This window comes from Mus musculus, chromosome X (genome assembly GCF_000001635.26).
Source record: "Mus musculus strain C57BL/6J chromosome X, GRCm38.p6 C57BL/6J".
NCBI classification, from domain to species: domain Eukaryota; kingdom Metazoa; phylum Chordata; class Mammalia; order Rodentia; family Muridae; genus Mus; species Mus musculus.
This window is the reverse complement of record NC_000086.7, coordinates 75723299-75737533: the sequence shown is the minus strand read 5'-3', so window position 1 is coordinate 75737533 and position 14235 is coordinate 75723299. Positions and strand designations below refer to the sequence as shown.

Here is a 14235-nt window from a genome sequence, read left to right as displayed (position 1 = left end):
AAAACCTAGGAGACTGAATTCCCTGAAGGAGGACCATCTTGGTTCAGGGTTTGGCAGTTCTTATGGTGTTGAGCTCAGTATTGTGTGAGAAGGACAGGATTGGCTGTAGGGGAAACCTCAAGGCTTCATGTATCCCCAGGCCATAGGTCAGGTGTGCAGGAGGTGCATAAAGATCCTAGGGCTAAGGCAGGGGTATTGTCCCCTATAGTTCTGTTTAGGTGGATGAGACAACTGTTTAACACTAATATGGAGGGTGGCTGGATCAGTCCTTCCTTGTGCTTGCAGGCCTTGCACCTCTGAGAACTCAGAGCAGGCCTGCCTGTGCAGACAGAACTCTCTTGGTTGTATTAGAGCAGATCCCTCCTGCAATTTGGTAGGGAGGGAGAATTGAGAGGCAATGTCAGGCTTGTCTCCTTGAGACTGTTAGAGGGGTCTTCTTCCACCAGCTGTGAACTAAGATCTCAGGAGTGCGAGGCTGGTCCTCTGGAGATTCTCAGTGCTCATGAAAGGAAGGCTTGCCTGTGGGTCGTGAAATCATTTCCCACATGGTCATGGCATCCATCATGTGGAACCAAAGAGACCCATCTGCCCTGGAAACTGTGCCTGGAACTGTACATATTGGTGATCCAGAGGCAGAGAATAGGTAGGTAGGTAGGTAGGTGGGTGGGTGTGTTGCAAGCCAGTTGTTATTACCCTGTGTTAGTGAGCATGTGGAGAGAAAGTTTGAACGTGCCTTTAGAATTGTCATTGGAACCCCTCAGACGACCTTGGTGTGAAGTGACCTAGGAGGTCAGGGGAGTAGATGTGCTGCAGGCATCCTGTTGGGATAAGTGGGCATTGGTCATTGTGCTTTGTGTGTAGGTGCCCGTCACCTGCGGTGCACTTGAATGTCTTTCGAGAGCTCTGAGTTGCATGCATGGCGAGTTCCAGCACAGGTAGGTAGGTGGCTGTGTGGGAGGACACAGATAGAAGGATCCATGTGTGAGAGTGACTTGGGGACTTCGGAGGACGGAAGGAGAGAACATTGTGGTGTCCCCCTTACGCTTCCAGTGCTGTCTGCTGGTTGATAAAGGGCTGGGGTGTAGTGGAGGTGGGGTGGAGAATTTAGGGAGAGGAGAGATACTGTAGGGAGCAGGACTTACCTCATAATGGTTGCCTGGTTGCCTGGTTACCTGGCCATGCTTACTTAGTTGGAGCTTCGAATTGAGGGCCTGGTAGCCACAGTTGCAGGTTGGGCTGGAATAATTGTTCCTTCTCTTGATGTGTCCTTGTTCTCAGGTCAGGTTGATATGGCTAGGCGGCCTGCTGGCGAGATAGTGGGAGTGGGCGGTCCGCCCCTCAGGACCTCTGACTTGGACAGATGACTGGATGACTCTCTGGGGCAGCATTCACCGGAACTCATATGGAGGGGGCTGCCTGAGAAACCAACCTGTGTGCCTGGGTAAGAAGACTAAGCTTTTCTTCCGGGGTCCCTTCTTTTCATCTCCCATTGGACTCGGGGTTCAGGCCAGGGACACTGAAGGCCTCACAGGCACATACAACTGCCCACCCATGGCCTTGGGTCCACTGCTGCACTTCCTGCTGCCAGGTGGGAAGCCAGTGCTGGGCCTGGTGCCCCACCCGCACCAGGTGTGCGCTCTGATCAACCTTGCCTGTGCCCAGTGCTCTCTGACACCACTTCCCTGTTGCCCTACCACGCAGCCCGTGGTCATGCAGGGAGGGCCTTCTTGGCTGTGTGCCTGGACCTGGAAACTTGAGAGAGTGTGCCCAGGGACCACAGAGTCTGCCCCCCAGGAAGAGAAGTAACTGACTGTCAGCTTTAGAGGACACCCAGATGGGCAGGGTCAGGCAGGCAGCCACTGGATCTCTGGGCCAGCCCCAGGCCCTTGGCCTGGCCAGGCACTGCATGGGCAGGACCAACCCCTTGTCATGCAGTCCAGGCACTCACTTGTTTCGGAGCCTCCGCCCCTATGGCCCAGATTTACACAGGGTTTAGATAGGGCTCCCTGATGGTCAGTTCCAAAGACCTGCTCCAGCCCCTTAGGGCTTGCCTTTCTCAAGTTCTCTGACCAGGCCCTCCAGTGCTTTGCAGCTGCCCTGCAGTTGAGGAGTGTCTGTGATCAGTGACCATTCTGTCTCAACACTGCACTCCACCCAGCCCTGGAGACTTATGCACCCTCATCATCACTACTCCCAAACCAGCACACACACACATACATACACACACACACACACACACACACACACACACACTCTCTCTCACACCAGCCAAGCACATAAGAAAACATTTCTTAGGCACTACTAGCAGGGCACAGAGAGACATTTTGCCCAGTGGAAGACCTAGTGCTCAGGCTCCATGTTTGTGGCTGGTCATTGCAGGTTGGCGTTTTTTGCCTCTGGAAGGGCGGAGGGAGAGCACCCAGCAGCGTGGCAGTTGCCATTCGCGGTGCTCTACTGCCATCAAGCGGAATTGGTTTGAGGTTTCCGCCTGCACATCCCTGCGCCTCTCTTAACATGGTGGCCGACCCGCTCTTTTCCTGGCAGCCAAGGAGGGACTGGGGGCTCCCTGAGACCTTCTTGGCCCAGGAGAGACCTGAGAGCCATCGAGCAGTATCCAGCTCACTAGAGGACAGGGCTGGCGACACAAGGTTTGGCTGGCCTGACTCAGGAAGCACATCCTTCCAGGTCCTGAGCACAGTTCAGGCGGACATGTTAGGTTTGCAAGGGCTCATGGGATCTCTGGCCTCAGCAATGTGCACCCAAGGCTGCATCTGGGTTCTTGTGGGCAACTTGTCCTGCCAGTCACTGTTCACCAGACAGATCCAGGTTCCCCTTGCTTTTGTTTGATGATTCCTGTCAGCTGCTTTCAGGCATGCCCACCCATCCAACCACCCCCCCAACCCCACCCCGTGAATACACAGAGAGAGACAAACTCTGTGTGTGTGTGTGTGTGTGTGTGTGTGTGTGTGTGTGTGAGAGAGAGAGAGAGAGAGAGAGAGATAGGGAGAGAGAGAGAGGGAGAGAGAGAGAGAGAGAGAGAAAGAGAGATTCAAGTTATCATGCTTCTCTGCTCTGTTTCAGTATCTCAGGTAGCTCTTGTGACCAGGCCCTCCAGTGGCTGGCAGCTGCCCCCCCACCCCCACCCCGTGATACACAGAGAGAGACAAACTGTGTGTGTTTCTGTGTGTGTGTGTGTGTGTGTGTGTGAGAGAGAGAGAGAGAGAGGGAGAGAGAGAGAGAGAGAGAGAGAGGGAGGGAGAGAGAGAGAGAGAGAGAGAGAGAGAGATGCAGGTTATCATGCTTCTCTGCTCTGTTTCAGTATCTCAGGTAGCTCTTGTGACCAGGCCCTCCAGTGGCTGGCAGCTGCCCTGCAGTTGAGGAGTGTCTGTGATCAGTGGCCATTCTGTCTCAACACTGCACTCCACCCAGCCTGGAACACTTATGCACCCTCATCATCACTACTCCCAAACCTTCACACACACACACACTCACTCACACCAGCCAAGCACATAAGAAAACATTTCTTAGGCACTAGCAGGTCACAGAGAGACATTCTGCCCAGTGGAAGGCCTAGTGCTCAGGCTCCATGTTTGTGGCTGGTCATTGCAGGTTGGCGTTTTTTGCCTCTGGAAGGGCGGAGGGAGAGCGCCCAGCAGCCTGGCAGTTGCCTTTCTTGGTGCTCTACTGCCATCAAGCGGAATTGGTTTGAGGTTTCCGCCTGCACATCCCTGAGCCTCTCTAAACATGGCGGCCGACCCGCTGTTTTCCTGGCAGCCAAGGAGGGACTGGGGGCTCCCTGAGACCTTCTTGGCCCAGGAGAGACCTGCGAGTGAGCAAGATCGACCTCACTAGGGGACAGAGCTGGCGACAAAAGGTTTGGCTAGCCTGACTCGGGAAGCACAGCCTTCCAGGTCCTGAGCACAGTTCAGGCGGACATGTTAGGTTTGCAAGGGCTCATGGGATCTCTGGACTCTGCAATGTGCACCCAAGGCTGCATCTGGGTTCTTGTGGGCAACTTGTCCTGCCAGTCACTGTTCACCAGACAGATCCAGGTTCCCCTTGCTTTTGTTTGATGATTCCTGGCAGCTGCTTTCAGTCATGCCCACCCATCCAACACACCCCCCCCCCCCACCCTGTGATACATAGAGAGAGACAAACTGTGTGTGTGTGTGTGAGAGAGAGAGAGAGAGAGAGAGAGAGAGAGAGAGAGAGAGAGAGAGAGAGAGAGAGAGAGAGAGAGATATGCAGGTTATCATGCTTCTCTGCTCTGTCTCAGTATCTCAGGTAGCTTTTGTGGCCAGATAGATTTCTTTCATCCAGTTAGCTCCCTCCCTGCAGGGCTCAATTCCTCCTCATTCCCTTCCTATGTTTCGGGTCATCTTGGGTTTCCCTTCCTCTCTTTTAGAACAGACTGTCTCTTTGAGCTGTGCTGCGGGTTCAGAGCAGGGTCCCAGGCCCCTCGGGAAAACACCCTCATCCCTAGAACCCTTCAGTGGTCCTGGAGGCTCCACCATGATCCTGTGCAAGCAACCTCACTGTGAGCCCCATGTGGGCCAGGAGCCTAGCCAGTGTCCTGGCCTCTGGTGAAACTGAGGAGAAACAGCTTAGAAACAGCCAGGCTATGCTGTATTTCCAAGGGTGTCCTAAACAGCCAAGGCTGCCAGGGTACCATCCTCCTGGGTCCTTGAAAGCCTGCTTGCTGTGATGATTGACATCCAAGCAGGCAGCAGCCTACTTAGGACTTCTCCCTACTACCTTCCCTTCCTGAACATCCAGGGAGATGAGGCAGGATAAAGGGTCAAAAGAGACCTGACCTTCTCTGCCATAGCCAGGGATTTCTGGAAGAATAGAAATGGTTCTGGAATTCACAGATGCAGTGGTCTAGGATCTTAGAAGACTGGGAGACCCGAGTTTCTTTCTTTGTCTGCCTGTCTGTCTCTGTCCTTTCTATCTGTCCCCCTGCCTCTCTGTCTCTGTCTCTGTCTTCTGTCTCTCCCTCTCTCTCTCTCCCTCTCTGTTTGTGTCTGTGTATGTATTCAGTGTGTGTCCCATGGTCAAAAACCTAGGAGACTCAAGTCCCTGAAGGAGGTACATCTTGGTTCAGGGTTTGGCAGTTCTTATGGTGTTGAGCTCAGTATTGTGTGAGAAGGACAGGTTTGGCTGTAGGGGAAACCTTAAGGTTTCATGTATCCCCAGGCCATAGGTCAGGTGTGCAGGAGGTGCATAAAGATCCTAGGGCTAAGGCAGGGGTATTGTCCCCTATAGTTCTGTTTAGGTGGATGAGACAACTGTGTAACACTAATATGGAGGGTGGCTGGATCAGTCCTTCCTTGTGCTTGCAGGCCTTGCACCTCTGAGAACTCAGAGCAGGCCTGCCTGTGCAGACAGAACTCTCTTGGTTGTATTAGAGCAGATCCCTCCTGCAATTTGGTAGGGAGGGAGAAATGAGAGGCAATGTCAGGCTTGTCTCCTCGAGACTGTTAGAGGGGTCTTCTTCCACCAGCTGTGAACTAAGATCTCAGGAGTGCGAGGCTGGTCCTCTGGAGATTCTCAGTGCTCATGAAAGGAAGGCTTGCCTGTGGGTCGTGAAATCATTTCCCACATGGTCATGGTATCCATCATGTGGAACCAAAGAGACCCATCTGCCCTGGAAACTGTGCCTGGAACTGTACATATTGGTGATCCAGAGGCAGAGAATAGGTAGGTAGGTAGGTAGGTAGGTAGGTAGGTAGGTGGGTGGGTGGGTTGCAAGCCAGTTGTTATTACCCTGTGTTAGTGAGCATGTGGAGAGAACGTTAGAATGTGCCTTTAGAATTGTCAGTGGGACCCCTCAGACGACCTTGGTGTGAAGTGACCTAGGAGGTCAGGAGAGTAGATGTGCTGCAGGCATCCTGTTGGGATAAGTGGGCATTGGTCATTGTGCTTTGTGTGTAGGTGCCCGTCACCTGCGGTGCACTTGAATGTCTTTCGAGAGCTCTGAGTTGCATGCATGGCGAGTTCCAGCACAGGTAGGTAGGTGGCTGTGTGGGAGGACACAGATAGAAGGATCCATGTGTGAGAGTGACTTGGGGACTTCGGAGGACGGAAGGAGAGAACATTGTGGTGTCCCCCTTACGCTTCCAGTGCTGTCTGCTGGTTGGTAAAGGGCTGGGGTGTAGTGGAGGTGGGGTGGAGAATTTAGGGAGAGGAGAGATACTGTAGGGAGCAGGACTTACCTCATAATGGTTGCCTGGTTGCCTGGTTACCTGGCCATGCTTACTTAGTTGGAGCTTCGAATTGAGGGCCTGGTAGCCACAGTTGCAGGTTGGGCTGGAATAATTGTTCCTTCTCTTGATGTGTCCTTGTTCTCAGGTCAGGTTGATATGGCTAGGCGGCCTGCTGGCGAGATAGTGGGAGTGGGCGGTCCGCCCCTCAGGACCTCTGACTTGGACAGATGACTGGATGACTCTCTGGGGCAGCATTCACCGGAACTCATATGGAGGGGGCTGCCTGAGAAACCAACCTGTGTGCCTGGGTAAGAAGACTAAGCTTTTCTTCCGGGGTCCCTTCTTTTCATCTCCCATTGGACTCGGGGTTCAGGCCAGGGACACTGAAGGCCTCACAGGCACATACAACTGCCCACCCATGGCCTTGGGTCCACTGCTGCACTTCCTGCTGCCAGGTGGGAAGCCAGTGCTGGGCCTGGTGCCCCACCCGCACCAGGTGTGCGCTCTGATCAACCTTGCCTGTGCCCAGTGCTCTCTGACACCACTTCCCTGTTGCCCTACCAGGCAGCCCGTGGTCATGCAGGGAGGGCCTTCTTGGCTGTGTGCCTGGACCTGGAAACTTGAGAGAGTGTGCCCAGGGACCACAGAGTCTGCCCCCCAGGAAGAGAAGTAACTGACTGTCAGCTTTAGAGGACACCCAGATGGGCAGGGTCAGGCAGGCAGCCACTGGATCTCTGGGCCAGCCCCAGGCCCTTGGCCTGGCCAGGCACTGCATGGGCAGGACCAACCCCTTGTCATACAGTCCAGGCACTCACTTGTTTCGGAGCCTCCGCCCCTATGGCCCAGATTTACACAGGGTTTAGATAGGGCTCCCTGATGGTCAGTTCCAAAGACCTGCTCCAGCCCCTTAGGGCTTGCCTTTCTCAAGTTCTCTGACCAGGCCCTCCAGTGCTTTGCAGCTGCCCTGCAGTTGAGGAGTGTCTGTGATCAGTGACCATTCATTCTGTCTCAACACTGCACTCCACCCAGCCCGGGAGACTTATGCACCCTCATCATCACTACTCCCAAACCAGCACACACACACATACATACACACACACACACACACACACACACACACACACACACACTCTCACACCAGCCAAGCACATAAGAAAACATTTCTTAGGCACTACTAGCAGGGCACAGAGAGACATTTTGCCCAGTGGAAGGCCTAGTGCTCAGGCTCCATGTTTGTGGCTGGTCATTGCAGGTTGGCGTTTTTTGCCTCTGGAAGGGCGGAGGGAGATCGCCCAGCAGCCTGGCAGTTGCCATTCGCGGTGCTCTACTGCCATCAAGCGGAATTGGTTTGAGGTTTCCGCCTGCACATCCCTGCGCCTCTCTTAACATGGTGGCCGACCCCGCTCTTTTCCTGGCAGCCAAGGAGGGACTGGGGGCTCCCTGAGACCTTCTTGGCCCAGGAGAGACCTGAGAGCCATCGAGCAGTATCCAGCTCACTAGGGGACAGAGCTGGCGACAAAAGGTTTGGCTAGCCTGATTCAGGAAGCACAGCCTTCCAGGTCCTGAGCACAGTTCAGGCGGACATGTTAGGTTTGCAAGGGCTCATGGGATCTCTGGACTCAGCAATGTGCACCCAAGGCTGCATTGGGTTCTTGTGGGCAACGTGTCCTGCCAGTCACTGTTCACCAGACAGATCCAGGTTCCCCTTGCTTTTGTTTGATGATTCCTGGCAGCTGCTTTCAGTCATGCCCACCCATCCAACACACCCCCCCCCCACCCTGTGATACATAGAGAGAGACAAACTGTGTGTGTGTGTGTGAGAGAGAGAGAGAGAGAGAGAGAGAGAGAGAGAGAGAGAGAGAGAGATGCAGGTTATCATGCTTCTCTGCTCTGTCTCAGTATCTCAGGTAGCTTTTGTGGCCAGATAGATTTCTTTCATCCAGTTAGCTCCCTCCCTGCAGGGCTCAATTCCTCCTCATTCCCTTCCTATGTTTCGGGTCATCTTGGGTTTCCCTTCCTCTCTTTTAGAACAGACTGTCTCTTTGAGCTGTGCTGCGGGTTCAGAGCAGGGTCCCAGGCCCCTCGGGAAAACACCCTCATCCCTAGAACCCTTCAGTGGTCCTGGAGGCTCCACCATGATCCTGTGCAAGCAACCTCACTGTGAGCCCCATGTGGGCCAGGAGCCTAGCCAGTGTCCTGGCCTCTGGTGAAACTGAGGAGAAACAGCTTAGAAACAGCCAGGCTATGCTGTATTTCCAAGGGTGTCCTAAACAGCCAAGGCTGCCAGGGTACCATCCTCCTGGGTCCTTGAAAGCCTGCTTGCTGTGATGATTGACATCCAAGCAGGCAGCAGCCTACTTAGGACTTCTCCCAAACCTGCACACACACACACACACACACACACACACACACACACACACACACACACTCTCTCTCTCTCTCTCTCTCTCTCTCACTCACACCAGGCAAGCACATACAAAAACACTTCTTCGGCACTAGCAGGTCACAGAGAGCCATTCATGGAAGGCCTAGTGCTCAGGCTCCTTGTTTGTGGCTGGTGGTTGCTGGTTGGCCTTTTTTTTTTTTTTTTTGCCTCTGGAAGTGGGGAGGGAGAGCGCCCAGCAGCCTGGCAGTTGCCATTTTTGGTGCTCTACTGCCATCAAGCGGAATTGGTTTGAGGTTCCCGCCTGCATGTCCCTGTGCTCTGATTTTAGGACAGGTCTGGGACACAGGGTCTAGCAGGTAAGCACAGCCTTCCAGGTCCAGAAGGCAGTGCAGGGTCCCATGCCTCTCAGGTACACACAACAGTCCACCCATTTCCCTGGGTCCACTGTGGTGCTTCCTGTTGGTGACAAGCCTGTGATGTTCCTTTGTTCCACTTTAGACTCTCTATCTATATAGATGTGGCTGTCTTTCACCTCCTATAGATATTCCCGCCAGTGTCTTGTATGTGGTGTTATTAATCATTCTTGTTATCACTTTCCTCCTGTATACACTTTACTCTAATTTTTTTTGTATTCACTGTGGCAGTCAATAGGCCATGCCAGTTCCAGTACAACTGGCTTCACAAAGATTTCTATTCGACTTTGTGTTTCTACTGTATTGTCCCTATCTTGTCCGGAACTGCAGCCAGTATTCTTATTGATATATTGCTTATCTGAGACTAGTAGCAATAACTATTTTAACAATTTATCTCTTATTAATTTGTTAACACATATAGAGTGAAAAATGTATAATTTACTGCTATCTTGGTCGTATTTCTATCACCTGAAATAGTTACATCTTGATAAAAAAAACCACGTGCCTGTCTCACATGCTACAGGGACTGAGCTAAATGCTTACAAGGGAAAAGGGTTATGCAATTAGCCATGAACCTTAAGGAATATTTCATGACACTAGAGAAGAAAACAAAATTGCAAATGCCTCTTTCAACAGACTCAGAAAGCATTTTTTTTACCTTTTAATTATCAATATGATCACTTCTGGCAAAATGGGACAGTTAAATATCACTAGTTCAGGGGTTAGAACTCATCTTTTCATCAGAACATCAGATTAAATAAAGCTACTAAGACTGTGTCTTATGTTAATGTACCTGTTTCTCTTTTGCTGTTTTGTTGAATGTTCTGATGGCTGAAGGAATTACATTTAGTGGTCGAAATGATAAAAAAGTTACTAGGTTTCAGTGTATTACCATGATATTCTTAATCTTTCAATACAATAGTATTTTCATCTTAAGGTTACAGTAGACAGTGTGTAACCTTAAGTTTTCAAAGACTACTTTTTATGACTTTTCTTATCTTCCCTTCTAGCCCACCACCTACCAGAGGTATTGGAAAAGAACGGATACGGAGGAAGTGGACCCATTTAGAGGTGATTATTTGGAGCAAATCCCATCTGCTTTGTCAGTTATTGAGCAGTTCCGTTCATAGGCTGGCAATGGCAGCTTGATCCACTCTCAAAGTCTTCATGGATACACCAGCAGTCCGTTCAGTAAAGTCCAGATAGCAGCAGTTGCACGACCTAGCAGGAACAACCAGGCCTCAGCTGAAGACAGTAGTCTACAGGAGGCATTGGACTAGCATGAATGTCAGGAGAAACTTACAGCTGTGCCTCTCTTAAGGAAGTGAAGATCAGTGAAGACAGGAGACCAAAAGGCGTTTAGCTGTGCAAGCAAGCCAAGCCCTTCTCCCAGTCCCTCCAAACATCACTAGTCCTCCACAGGACTTGTCTCACCATGTGTTGCCTCAGCAAAACTCACCTTTACAAACACAGCTTTGAAGGCCAGTTTTTTGAGTTAATAATGTAAACAAATGTTATTCTACGACAAACGTAGAATTCAAGAGAAAAATGGAGTAATGAGTAAACCAGACATTAAAAAAGATTCTATAAATGATCGAATTACCTTTAGGCTACTGCAGCTTAGGTATAATGTAAGGGGAGTAATAATCTACAAATAAGCAAATGAGCCAAGATGACCAAGATGGAAATGGTTTGATTAGGAATTTGATTAGGGAAGTTCTGCCAAGGCAGGGATAGTTGGGGTGGACACCTTTAGTCCCAGCACTGGGGCTTTATGCATGCTAAGGACGAGCTCTATTGCTGGGCCCCACGCTCTAGAGTCAATGCTCTAAAATACTGCACAAACTAATTCTCAGACATTAACTGCAGGAAGAATGCTCTAATCCTAGATGAGTGTTTTCAAAACAAAACTTAGCAGCGAAGACCAAAAAATACAGAAAAAGCACCCAAAACAGACGAAATGCCAGTTCATCAGGAAGCCAAAACTTGACAGAAATATCTCTCAAATAACATTTAATCTCTCTCCCTTTGTTCTAATCCTGTCCCCACCCAGCAACCACCTGATGTGTAATTTGGTTTTCTAAGTGACCATAGCCATCGGTCAGAGACACTAAGCTGGGCCCAAATAAAAGAAGAAAATAAATAAGAAGTTAAATTAAGTTAAAACCCTTGGGTCTCACTTGAACCAATATCTCTTAAATTTTTGTACATCGTTGACACCCCTGAGGATATTTACATTTTTCACCTTTAGCGACTAGAATGTGTATCATCTAGCCAGGCAATGGTACACACCTTTCTTTAATCCCAATACTCAGGAGGCAGAGGCAGGTAGATCCCAGTGTTTGAGGCCAGCCTGGTCTACAGAGAGAGCCTAGGTAGGCCAGGGTTACACAGAGAAACCAAGTCCTAAGAAAAGAGAGGTGTGGGGAAGGGAGAAATTGTGTATCACTGTATGATCTTTCTTTCCTAAGTTCTACTTGGCTACCTTCTTGTATGTTCTCAGTAGATGCTAATCCTATTTACATTGTGGCATTTTGGTGCTTGTATTAAGCAAATCACAATGGGCCTTCCTTAGGACTGGACTGGAAGGGAACAATTTCAATGTCTTTAAGAAGGCAGAGAGAGCCAGAAAATGGCCGCGGCTAAGAATTAAGTTTACAAAACCTTCCAGCTGGTAAATTCCTTACAAAGTACAAAACAGTGTGTAATTATTTTCCAAGCGTTTTGTGTGATTGTCTTTCCAATCTCCAGTTTAAAAAAGCAGAAATCAAACCTAGCAGTACATCTCTGAAGCAATGACAGCAATCTAACGTTCCAGAGAAATGAGGGAGCACGCTGGTTTCACCAGAATCCATCCTACCAGTAACGTTATTCACCGAGAGCTAAGGTCATGGTTGATGGTGAACTTTTCCCATTCTGAATTTGATATGAACATAACATTTTAATAATATGAGCATCTAAGAAACAGACCCAGATCAAAAGCGGTTTTAACTGGAAACTAAAATTGCAATCAGCAGGCACGATGGTACCTCTTTATTTTCTCATTAAAGCTGCCAACATTCTGGAACCCATTTCTGGCTCACTCACTGCTTCTAATGCTTCTAACTACACACACACACACTGTGTGTGTGTGTGAGAAGGGAGAGGCTTTGTATTCGGAAGACTTGTCATTTTGTTTTGTTTTGTTTTGTTTTGTTTTGTTTTGTTTTGTTTTTCGAGACAGGGTTTCTCTGTGTAACCCTGGCTCTCCTGGAACTCACCTTGTAGACCAGGCTGGCCTTGAACTCAGAAATCCTCCTGCCACTGCCTCCCAATTGCTGTGATTACAGGCATGCACCATCACTGCCCGGCCAAGACATCTTTTTTTTTCTTTTTTCAAACATAAATAGTGTACTTTATTAAAAATAAAATTGTAACAGAATAACTTAGTAATGACAAATCAAGTAACATAACAAGATACCAACAAAAGGAATGAAGAGGCATTGCTCCAGCTCACTAGTGATCTCCTTTAAACAGGAAAGGCTGCTAGTCTAGCGGTTCTGGCCCCATCTGTACAACACAGAGATAAAGAATCGGTGCAAAAAAAAAAAAAAAAAAAACAAACAAAATAAAACAAAGACCTATGTGTAAAGCCACCTTCAAATAATTGACTGAGATCTCTCTAGGACCAGGGCTCGAGCAGAGATGGTTAAAGTGCTATCAGTGTTGAGAACTACAGGTCTAAAGTAATATAAACAATATAAAAAATGTCCTCAAAACAAAATCAGTAAGCTGACCAGATCATTTCTTTCACCTCAGAAAAAGGGAGGAGGGGCAGGCATCTGCTTCCTACTGTTCTCTATCCATTGTTTGGCTAGATTCATTGCCTATGCTGTTAATAAACAGCAAATAGCGAAAGGTAAAACAAGCTACCCAAATGGAAGTTCTCACGAGTTTAAGTTTACACTCTTTTAAAACAAGGCTAGCTTTCAGAAACAATCTCACATTTTAATTTTGCATAGATACTCAAGTCTCCTATTTGTTCAACCAAGGGGATCCAATAAGATGTACTAGCAAGTATTTATGAGCATCAGCTGTATAAACGTATTCATTCCGTGTACCACAAATAAGCTTTGTTTGACAGAGCAAGTGTAGCAGACCTGAGGGCTTCCTCTGAAACTGCCAAAACCTCCTTTTCCAAGATAAGCATCTTCAAAGTCAAGAGCATGAACAAAACTTTTTCATTAAAAATGCAAACACGAAGTATTTTGTCTGCAGCTGTGCCACACCCTCAACAGCTCTCCATTAGGAGATTCAGTAGTCATTAGTTATTTATCCCAAAACCCTTCCTCAGTTTTCAGGTTTGAAAAAAGGATGGAAAAGAACTCAAATTCAGAGAATCCCATTTCTTCAGATGCTTCTGTCAGGACTCCATGTCAATCTCAACTCCTTCATTCTTGTCCTCAAGTGTTTCTGTCAGGCTGTTTGCACTCACATCTTCAAGAGCTGCCAGATCAAGAGAGGGCAGAGGGTTCCTCCAATACTGGAATGTATTATACTGCCAAAACTCTTCAGGCTGCTGGCTGTGCACCCGGTCGGCTACCTGCGGGCTTCCCGCGTTTTCTACTCTGTCGCCGCCGCCCGCAGCCCGGGGTTCCTCCTGCTCGCCAGGAGGCGGCTCTCCGGGCTCCCGGCTACAGCCCTGCAGCTCCTGTCTGTCGTCCCCGCCATGATCCCCGCGTCCCCCTGGCGCTTGAGGGGCCGAGCCGTCCCAGACGGCGGGACCCAGAGCGGCGGCTCCTCGGGGAAGTCGCTGAGCAGGAGCCGCTTCCAAGGCACGCGGAACGTGAGCGGCTCAGCCGCACGCCGCTTGGCCATGGGCCAGGGACGAGGGTCGCACGGGTGTCGGCCGAGGGCGGAGGGCGAAGGGCAGCCAAGACATCTTATGCCATCACATTCTCTAATGACTGATTAAAAATATAAATCATTTGCATACAGCTTATGTTATCCATAACAGTCACGATGCTTCTACAAGCATTGTAGTTCTGAAAATATGATAGGGACACTAACATGCCACAGGGGGAAAAAAAAGGAAGGCTACCTAGCTGCCAATCCAAGTGCTTGCGCAAAGTAATGAGCTAACATTTAACAAATGTACAAAGTGTATTTTTTGAAAAAAAAAAAAACACTGAAAAACATAGTTGAAAAAAATCACTAGGTGTAACTTTAATTATTTTCAAAACCTATTTTT

At 49.4% G+C, this 14235-nt stretch overlaps 1 long non-coding RNA gene and 1 pseudogene across 1 annotated transcript in view; one reads left to right on the top strand and one right to left on the bottom strand.

Annotated features, from left to right (window-relative positions):
- The window catches only part of 4933407K13Rik (RIKEN cDNA 4933407K13 gene), a 39242-nt gene extending 27166 nt beyond the window's left edge, over nucleotides 1–12076 (top strand). Inside the window, exons 7-9 of the long non-coding RNA NR_029443.1 lie at nucleotides 1279–1441; nucleotides 6352–6514; nucleotides 10016–12076. This is a non-coding gene — a long non-coding RNA (RIKEN cDNA 4933407K13 gene). The remainder of the gene's footprint in view (nucleotides 1–1278; nucleotides 1442–6351; nucleotides 6515–10015) is intronic.
- Gm7153 (predicted gene 7153) lies at nucleotides 12382–13923 on the bottom strand (annotated as a pseudogene).